This window comes from Coffea eugenioides, chromosome 10, assembly GCF_003713205.1.
Source record: "Coffea eugenioides isolate CCC68of chromosome 10, Ceug_1.0, whole genome shotgun sequence".
Lineage (NCBI taxonomy): Eukaryota > Viridiplantae > Streptophyta > Magnoliopsida > Gentianales > Rubiaceae > Coffea > Coffea eugenioides.
This window is the reverse complement of record NC_040044.1, coordinates 20,382,097-20,392,886: the sequence shown is the minus strand read 5'-3', so window position 1 is coordinate 20,392,886 and position 10,790 is coordinate 20,382,097. Positions and strand designations below refer to the sequence as shown.

Genomic DNA, 10,790 nt, shown 5'->3' with positions numbered 1-10,790 from the left:
TTGCCTTAGGATTTTTCGAAACTTTGGTTGTTTGGTTGACTACCTTCCCGAAGCTATTTTTCCATGAAATTTGATAGAGGGATACCCTTTATATAGGAGTATTATATTGCTAAATTTGGTACCAATCCAAGTCCATTTAGCTGCTCAAATAAATTTCCAAAGTTCATGACTTGAGTTTGGAAAATCCTTATTTCACACGGGAATTTTGGTAACTTTGAGTTTCCATATCTTAGTGTTCAAAACTCCGTTTCTCATTCCGCTTGTTTTGTTGTAAACTTGGATTGCAACTCTTGTAGAGTTCCAAATTTCAAAGGCTATTTCCAATCAAGTAAAGTTTGCCGAATTTTCAAAGTTGGCCAAAAACCAACTTAAATCTGCCTTATGAACCAAAACAGCGACTTTGAGCTCATTTTTGAATATTTTCTATTTGGAATCTTAGAAAAGTGTATTCTAGAAACTTTTAGTACCTTGGAAGAGGTTTCCAACGGTACCAAGTTTTCCAATTTTTGACTTGTGGAATGTGAGATACGATTTTTTCAAAATATCGTATCAAAAACTGAAATTTTCCGCATTTCAAGGAAATGGAGTTTTTTCAAGTACTTCTTATTCCTTCGATAGTACTTGAACGTTTATGCTTGATTTCCAAGACAAAAGACTCGATTGCTCTTATACTTTAAGAAACTCCACTTGAACCTCGATTTACGAGTAATTGAGGTTCATTATCATGAAATTTCCCCTAGATTGTACTCGTGCACGATCTTCCTTGATAATTGGGATGTGTGAATGATAATTCACTATTATTTGCTCAGGTGCACACGAGGACCTTCAAGAGGACCCCACGGTGGACGCTTGAACTTCAATTGAATCTACTTACTCTTGTTATTTGATGAGTGTCAAGTGTATGAATACTTGATACCTGCTTAATTGTTGTAATTGTTTGGAGATTTTAAAAATGAAGGCGAGTATGTACTTTACCGCACTCGTTCTTATTTTAAATGAATGACTGAAATGTATTGAATGAATGAATGAAATGCAGTGGTATGCTATGACTGCATACGTCGCTGGAGTGAATCTCCTCGACTTATAAATGTTAACTGGGGGACGCCCAAACTCATAGGCAAACTTTGGACTCGAGCCAGCATGGGTTTGGTCGGGAATCTTGGCGAGTCATGAGAATTACCTGATAAGCTTGATCTATTGGAGAGATCTTGCTTGGCATACTCGTTGAAGTATCGCCTTATAAATGACGTTCGGACCCGGTGGGGGTATGTACGGTGGACGGATGGAAGTAAGTGGTGATCTACGGAATGGAAATACCGACCCGTTTGACGGAATGTCCTCGCGAGAAGGTATACGAATGACAGTGGCAAAGCAAGTGGAAATTATCTCCTGAGAGCTCCGATATCCTTGACTTGTTTCTGCTTACTTTCCGCTCAAATTGTCATTTATTGCAATATTGTTGCTTTACTTGTTGAATTGGGATTGTTACTTGAACAATGTGCTTGCATGTGTGTTCTTGGCCTCACGAGCGTTTTGCTCACCCTGTAGATTTGTTTTCCTTAACAGGTTTGGGCTTGAAATGAGGTTCGGAGGAATTTCTCTTTTGTGTACTCATGTAATAGGGTTCTAACTCTTTTATCTAGACTTTTGGTTATTGTATATTTTGGGCTGTATTATGGAAACCTGATGTAAGGTTTGGGTGATTGTTAAAATCATTAAGCTTGAACGCTTCCGCACTATTTGTGTGTATATTTTCTGGTTATCGACTTCTAGTATCGTTATAAGATTGAATGAAATTTGCTTGAGTCCTGGCGAGAGTTGGGCAGGCGTTCTGCGGATACCCTTTGGTTCGCCTTAGGGAGAAGTGGGGGCGTCACAGTTGGTATCAGCGCGCTAGGTTAGAGATCTATATGGGAGACATATTAGATACTCTACCCTTAAGACCTGAGACCGAATAGTTAAGTTATACCTTAAGGGGTATTTGGGGCATACTAGTGATTGGGTTAGGCATGCATAAATGACATCCGAACTGGATAGTGATTAATTTCTAACCTGAAAGGTGCTATTATTTTGCAGAGGTGGAAAACGGAAATGGAGTTCCGGCAGCTAACGGGAATGGCCATGCTAATGGTCATGTAATGCCTCCTAGGCCTATCTTCTACTGAGCTCTAGCTGGAGGAGCTCAAGTACGCTATTCCCCATCTGACAGATATCTCCGATGTTCGTGTAGTGTGGCCTTTGCCTACCCGAACCACCTTGTGCTTGCTTTGGACGACGAGCGTCGTCAGTTAGTGGATCTTAATCGGGATTTACAGGTTGAGGTGGATGAGTTTAGACAGATGGTTAGCGCTCAGGGTGAGAGGATTGCTGAGCCAGAGGAGGTACTCGAGAGCAAGGTGACCACATCTGCAGTGGTTCGTGAGGAGCTCTAGAGTACTAGGGCTCGACTTATTAGGCTGAGAGAGGAGGTTCGTAGTCCGGCTTCCGACATCTTGACTGATGCTACTAGGCTAGTGGATGAGGTGATGGAGGTAGTCCAGAGCCCTGAGGAGGAGGAGGATCCTGAGGAGGAGATTCCGCCTGGTAGTCCTACTGTGGACTAGGTCCCTAGCGATTGACTCTTTTGACTCTTTTGACTAGTACAACTAGGATTAGCAGGGGTGATGCTAAGTGCTGAGGCCATTGTATTTTGCATGACTGTGTGGCTTATTTTTGAAGCACTTGTTTTTACTTTAGTCTTCTGTGACTAAAAGTACTCTTGTGGCACCTGTGTGCTATATTTTGTGACTACCCCATGACTTGCTAATTGTATGAACTTGATATGCTAATGAATGTAAATTATTGTTATTTCCAATATTTTCTTGATTGGTTCCTGCTCTCTACTTTGCATCGCATAATTTATTTATTTCTTGCACTAGGCACGCCTAGGTTATGGAAGGACTAAGAGGTGGTCGAGGCCGTGGTCGAGGTCGTGGGCGAGGGACTAGACAGGCCCAACCTCAAAGGGATGACCGGGGATCGGCAACTGGACCGATCCAAGGTCAGGAAAATATTGAGGGTAATCAAGTGGCTACTGCCATTAATAGGATGACTGATATCCTAGAGCGCTTAGCTGATAGACAAGGCCCTGGACCGTTCAACCAACCTGGGGGTCAGGAAAGAGGAGAGGATAAAGCCTTAGAGAGGTTCTTAAAGTTCAACCCACCTAAGTTTCTTGGAGAACCTGATCCTGAAATTGCAGAGAATTGGTTAGAGAGGATGACCAACATATTCGCTGCTCTAGACTACTCTGAGGATAGGCAAGTGAATTTTGCTGCCTTTCAATTTGAGGGAGTAGCCCGTGCTTGGTGGGATCTAATAAAAGGAAAATGGGAAAGAATTCAAACCGCTTGGACTTGGGAGAATTTCACGAGGGAGTTTACTGAAAAATTTCTTCCACCCTTGATTCAAGAAAAAAGGGAGGATGAGTTTATCAAGTTGAAACAGGGGACCCTTAGTGTAGCGGAGTATGAAGGGAAATTCACTAAGCTTTCTAAGTATGCTCCTGAGCTAGTAGTCAATGAACGGAAGAGAATTAGACGGTTTGTACAGGGGCTTAATGTGAAAATTCAGGAGGGCTTGGCCGCAGCCCAAATTTCTACTTTTACTGAGACTTTAGAGACGGCACAAAGGGCTGAAAGTGCAAGACTGCAAGTGAGGGACTTTCACAATAGAAAGAGGAATTTTTCTAGCTCTGCGTCTGGACAGGCTAGTAAAGGTGCACACCCTTCCAAGATGGGAAGAGGAATGGGAGGAATAAGGACCACTGGAGCTTCTAGGGGAGTTTTATCCAGAGGAGGTCGCAGTGGACCGGCTCAGGCTAGAGGAGCGCCTTCTACTGGTTCGGCTGTGACTCCTCAAGTCACATGTGAATACTGTGGTAAATCCAACCACTCTGAGAATGATTGTTGGAGAAAGTCTGGGAAGTGTTTGGCTTGTGGTAGCACCGAACATCAACTCGCGACTTGTCCAAGTAAGATGAAAGTGGGAGGTAACACCCAACGACTCGAGAAGTCAACCTCTAAACAGACCAGTGCGGGAGGAAGTCGACCGAAAGTACCGGCCAGGGTTTATGCATTGGATTATCAAAGAATCCCTGAAGCGACTGAAGTGGTTGAAGGTACAATTCCAATCTTTCATCGTTTAGCTCGAGTTTTAATTGATCCGGGTGCAACACATTCTTTTGTAAACCCTAATTTTATGAGTGGGATAGATTTGAAGTCAATTAAGTTACCGTATGATTTGGAGGTTAAAACACCCACTGGAGATCAAAGTTTAATTGCTAACCTGGTGTATAGAGACTGTGAAGTCTGTGTTGGGGAGCGGAAATTATTGGCCGACCTGATAACTTTAGCAATTAAGGGATATGATGTGATTTTAGGAATGGATTGGCTAGCCCATTATAATGCCCAATTGAACTGCAGAACAAAGATTGTAGAATTGTGCATTCCAGGGGAGGCAACCCTGAAGTTGGATGTAAGGGGTAAATTGGTTTCGTCTGCACTTATCTCAGGGATTCGGGTTAGAAAATTATTAAGCAAAGGAGCTAAAGGGTATTTGGCCTTTTCAATCAACACTTCTAGCGATAAAGTAAATTTGGAGGACGTGCCTGTAGTGAAAGACTTTCCAGATGTTTTTCTTGAGGAGTTAGAATCTTTACCCCCGGAACGAGAAATAGCTTTTAAGATTGATGTGACTCCGGGAGTAGCACCTATCTCTAAGACACCATATCGGATGGCACCGGCGGAATTGAAGGAGTTGAAATTGCAACTGCAGGACTTGTTGGATAGGGGTTTTATAAAGGAGAGTGATTCTCCGTGGGGAGCCCCGATTTTGTTCGTTAAGAAAAAGGATGGGAGTTTAAGATTATGTATAGACTATAGAGGCTTGAATGATGTCACAATTAAGAATAAGTACCCATTGCCCCACATTGATGAATTGCTTGACCAATTGCAAGGGGCGGTAGTATTTTTGAAGTTGGATTTGAGACAGGGTTATTACCAATTGAGGATTTTGGAGAAAGACATACCCAAGACTGCTTTTAACTCGAGGTACGGGCACTTTGAATTTGCAGTGATGCCATTTGGGTTAACTAATGCTCCTGCAGCTTTCATGGATCTAATGCATAGGGTTTTTAAGCCTTATCTAGATCAATTTGTGATGGTCTTCATTGATGACATTTTAGTGTATTCTAAGAATGTGAAAGATCATGAGAAACATTTGAGAATTGTTTTACAAACCCTGAGGGAACATCAGTTATATGCTAAGTTTAGCAAGTCTGAGTTTTGGTTAAAAGAAGTGACTTTCTTGGGACACATAATTTCTAAGGATGGGATTAAAGTGGATCCAGCTAAAGTTGAAGCTGTTTCGAAATGGAAACGACCGGAAAACCCTGCCGAGATTCGGAGTTTTATTGGATTAGCAGGGTATTACCGGAGATTTATCCAAGATTTTTCTAGAATTGCTGACCAATGACTGAGCTGACCAAGAAGAGTAGGAAGTTTATTTGGAGTCCTAAGTGCGAAGAGAGTTTCCAGGAATTGAAAAGACGTTTAACCAAAACCCCAGTGTTAGCTCTACCCAATGGGAAGGATAGTTTTGTTGTGTTCACAGATGCATCTAGGGAAGGATTGGGATGCGTTTTAATGCAAAATGACAAAGTGATAGTATATGCCTCTAGGAAATTGAAACCGCATGAAGGAAATTACCCGACTTATGACTTGGAGTTAGCGGCTGTGGTCTTTGCTTTGAAGAAATGGAGACATTATCTGTACGGAGTGACATTTGAGGTTTTTACAGACCACAAAAGTCTTAAGTACTTATTTTCTCAAAAGGAGCTGAATTTGAGGCAGCGTAGATGGATGGAACTTTTGGAAGACTATGACTGCACGATCAAGTACCATCCAGGAAAGGCTAATGTAGTGGCCGATGCTTTGAGTTGTCAAGTGCAAATGGCGGGGTTGATGATTAAGGAACTTCATTTGTTGGAAACGGTTAGCTATTGGAATCCTCGACTGGAACCGAGGAAAGTAATTTTAGGAAATATTGTAGTGAATTCCACCTTGTTGGAACGTATCAAGGGATCTCAAGAAAAGGACACTGAAGTACAGAAATGGTCGGAAAAAGTTGGAAAAGGAGAAAAGTCGGATTTTAACCTGGGATCGAATGGTATTTTAAAGTTTCGGAATCGGATAGTGGTGCCAAACGATGAGGAACTTAAGAAGGAGATTTTAGAAGAGGCACACCGATCGAAGTTTACGGTACATCCTGGAGGGAATAAAATGTACCAAGACTTGAAGAGTTTGTATTGGTGGGAGAATATGAAGAGAGAAATCGCCCAATTTGTTCAGACATGCTTGGTTTGTCAACAAGTTAAGGCTGAACATCAGAGACCATCGGGACTTTTACAACCTTTAGAGATACCTGAATGGAAATGGAAAAATATTACTATGGATTTTGTATCGGGTTTACCTAGGACACAAAGAGGCCATGATGCTATTTGGGTAATAGTAGATAGACTGACCAAATCGGCTCATTTTCTGCCGATTAATATAAAGTACCCATTGAAAAACCTAGCTAAGTTGTACATGGATGAAATCATCAGGTTACATGGAATTCCTGTGAGTATCGTGTCTGATAGAGACCCGAGATTCATATCAAGGTTTTGGCAAAAGATGCAAGAGGTGTTAGGGACTAAATTGAATTTCAGTACCACTTATCATCCTCAGACCGATGGACAATCTGAGAGGACAATCCAAACTCTTGAGGATATGTTGAGGATTTGTGTTCTGGATTTTGGGGAAAATTGGAGTAAGTTTTTGACCCTGGTGGAATTTGCCTATAATAATAGTTTTCACTCCTCTATACAAATGGCTCCGTATGAAGCGCTTTATGGTCGGAAATATAGGTCTCCGATTTGTTGGGATGAAGTAGGTGAACGGAAGATTTTAGACCCGACTACAGTGTTTTGGATTGAGGAAGCTAACGAAAAGGTAAAGTTGGTACGCCAGAGAATTCAAACCGCACAGAGCCGTCAAAAGAGCTATGCGGACAAGCGGAGGAAGGATTTGGAATTTGCGGTTGGAGATCTAGTCTTTCTTAAGGTTACACCTTTAAAAGCAAGTTTGAAGTCTGGAAAGAGAAAGAAACTACAACCGAGGTTTGTAGGGCCTTATAAGATTATCCAACGCGCGGGGAATGTGGCATACAAGTTGGAGTTGCCGCCGAGTTTATTCCGAATTCATAATGTGTTCCATATATCTATGCTTAAGAAGTACCATCCAAACCCTTCTCACATTTTGCAACTGGAGAGTATTGAAATTGATGAAACCCTGACCTATGAGGAGAAACCGGTGAAACTTTTGGATAGGAAGGTGAAAGAATTGAGAAATAAACAGATACCGTTGGTGAAAGTTCTTTGGAGGAACCACGGTCTAGAGGAAGCGACTTGGGAGGTCGAGGAAGCAATTCGAGAAAAGTATCCAGACCTGTTCATCAATCAAGGTAAATTTCGAGGACGAAATTTTCTTAAGGGGGAGAGGATGTGATGTCTCACAAAATTTTTATTATTTTTCAAATTCCATTTCGAGTTTATTTAAATATTTAATTACCCATTTACTCTGATTATTATTTTCTAACCTCTTTAGACCTAATTACATGGATTTATAGTTTCGTTATATTTTTAAAGTGACTCGTTTAAAAATTTAATTTTGGAAGCTCATTAAGTGAAATTAGTGAATACGCGATTTGGGATTTTAGCTGGTTTGGAAATACCATGAGTTGGGAAAATTGGAGACTCGTATAATGGACTTAAGATAGGTATTTTATGTTTAAATACTTAAGTGATAGTTATTAGTACTATCGTTATAAGAATTTCTTGGAAGTTTCGCTTTAACGCGCTTAATTTGGTGATACGCGTTTTTACACGCGCGATTTAATTGAGGGACTTTAGACCCTTATTTTGGGACAATTAAGAGTAAATAATATTAACATGATTATGAGTGCATTAAAGGTTTAGTGCACTAGTGAAATAAACTCGAAAGGAATCGAGCACAAAACGCGCGCGTACGCGCACTATGGAGAGTTGACTTTTGTATACTTGAAACCCACAATTGCTAAGCTTCTCACGGAAGCCTTACCATCAGCAAACACTCTCCATTTCTCACCTCATCACAACAGAACAGCAAGGGAAAGAAGAACCAGCCTTGCTCCATCACTTTCTACTCCAAATTCATGCATCAAATCTCAACCAAATCAAACCAAAATTTAACTACACCTAGTTGAACACTTGGGGATTGTATCTAGCTAAAAAGGGGGAGCTTTTCACGGTTCATTTTGAAGCAAGGAGGGGCCGAAAATTCTGTCTTGTTCACCAATACAAGTAAGTGACAATCAATCCTCAAATTCTTAGCCTATGGAGGTTGATTTACACTTTTGAACTTAGATATTCATGTGGGTGGCTTATTATTGTTGAAAAATTTTGAATGTGGGCTCTATGAACTCCCACTCTTGGGTTGATGGCTGATATGATGTTTGATGATGGATTTAATGTTGATTTAGTGCTCAAATTGGTAGATTAATGGTGCATAGTTAGTATAAACATCAAGGAGTGCATGGATGAAAAATTTCCATTTCTGCCCCTGTTATGATCGTGCCTCTTTTTGTGGAATTTTGAGGTTTTAATGACTTTTATATGATTTTTATATGTTGTATTGATGGTGTATAAAGTTTCATCGAAAAATATTGAGGTTTGGTTGGTCAAATGGATTAATCTCACAAGGCTAGCAAACCTGGAAAAATTTTCCCGTAATGCTCAGATAGCCTTCTTGTTTCGGCCATAACTTTGTCCTCTGATGTCGAAATCAAGTGTCGTCAGTGGCATTTTAAACTAGACATTCCAAGATTTCCAACGATATAAAATACAACTCCTAATTCCACCCGAGTATTCCGTACCAACCGTTTAAAGATGACTTTCCCGTTTCTCTGTTTTCCTGGAACGAAGTTCAGAAGCTACAACTTAAGGCTCGAATTTGAGCTAATTATGAGCTGAATTTCAGAACGATTTCTTCTGTGAAATTATAGTTTTATGAATTTATTTTCCAACGCCACAAATTATGCTCAATTTCGAGTTGAATTGAGTAATTTGTGATCAAAATACGGAACCTGCCCTGTTCTTGAAAACCCTAAATTTTGGGCAGAATTGATGCTAGACTTGGTGTGGACTTGCCAATTGAATTTCTTGGAGTGCAAACACTTACCAAATGTACCATAAATGTTCCTTAGGCTTATCCTACACAAATGAACCATGTTTGAAGGATTTTCCTTGGCCAAATGTTTGGAAATGGAAAACAAAAAGCTCAAGGCAGTTTTGCCTTAGGATTTTTCGAAACTTTGGTTGTTTGGTTGACTACCTTCCCGAAGCTATTTTTCCATGAAATTTGATAGAGGGATACCCTTTATATAGGATTATTATATTACCGAATTTGGTACCAATCCGAGTCCATTTAGCTGCTCAAATAAATTTCCAAAGTTCATGACTTGAGTTTGGAAAATCCTTATTTCACAAGGGAATTTTGGTAACTTTGAGTTGCCATATCTTAGTGCTCAAAACTCCGTTTCTCGTTCCGCTTGTTTTGTTGTAAACTTGGATTGTAACTCTAGTAGAGTTCCAAATTTCAAAGGCTAGTTCCAATCAAGTAAAGTTTGCCGAATTTTCAAAGTTGGCCAAAAACCTACGTAAATCTGGCTTATGAACCAAAACAGCGACTTTGAGCTCATTTTTGAATGTTTTCCATTTGGAATCTTAGAAAAGTGTATTCTAGGAACTTTTAGTACCTTGGAAGAGGTTTCCAACGGTACCAAGTTTTCCAATTTTCAACTTGTGGAATGTGAGATACGATTTTTTCAAAATATCGTATCAAAAACTGAAATTTTCCGCATTTCAGGGAAATGGAGTTTTTTCAAGTACTCCTTATTCCTTCGATAGTACTTGAACGTTTATGCTTGATTTCCAAGACAAAAGACTCGATTGCTCTTATACTTTAAGAAACTCCACTTGAACCTCGATTTACGAGTAATTGAGGTTCATTATCATGAAATTTCCCCTAGATTGTACTCGTGCACGATCTTCCTTGATAATTGGGATGTGTGAATGATAATTCACTTTTATTTGCTCAGGCGCACACGAGAACCTTCAAGAGGACCCCACGGTGGACGCTTGAACTTCAATTGAATCTACTTACTCTTGTTATTTGGTGAGTGTCAAGTGTATGAATACTTGATACCTGCTTAATTGTTGTAATTGTTTGGAGATTTTAAAAATGAAGGCGAGTATGTACTTTACCGCACTCGTTCTTATTTTAAATGAATGACTGAAATGTATTGAATGAATGGATGAAATGCAATAGTATGCTATGACTGCATACGTCGCTGGAGTGAATCTCCTCGACTTATAAATGTTAACTGGGGGACGCCCAAACTCATTGGCAAACTTTGGACTCGTGCCAGCATGGGCTTGGTCGGGAACCTTGGTGAGCCATGAGAATTACCTGATAAGCTTGATCTATTGGAGAGATCTTGCTTGGCATACTCGTTGAAGTATCGCCTTATAAATGACGTTTGGGCCCGGTGGGGGTATGTGCAGTGGACGGATGGAAGTAAGTGGTGATCTACGGAATGGAAATACCGACCCGGTTGACGGAGTGTCCTTGCGGGAAGGTATACGAATGACAGTGGCAAAGCAAGTGGAAATT

General features: G+C 40.5%; 1 pseudogene; it reads left to right on the top strand.

The window, feature by feature from the left end:
• The first annotated feature begins 3,087 nt into the window (after positions 1-3,087).
• Positions 3,088-6,788, top strand: LOC113750550 (annotated as a pseudogene).
• Positions 6,789-10,790: the final 4,002 nt, after the last annotated feature.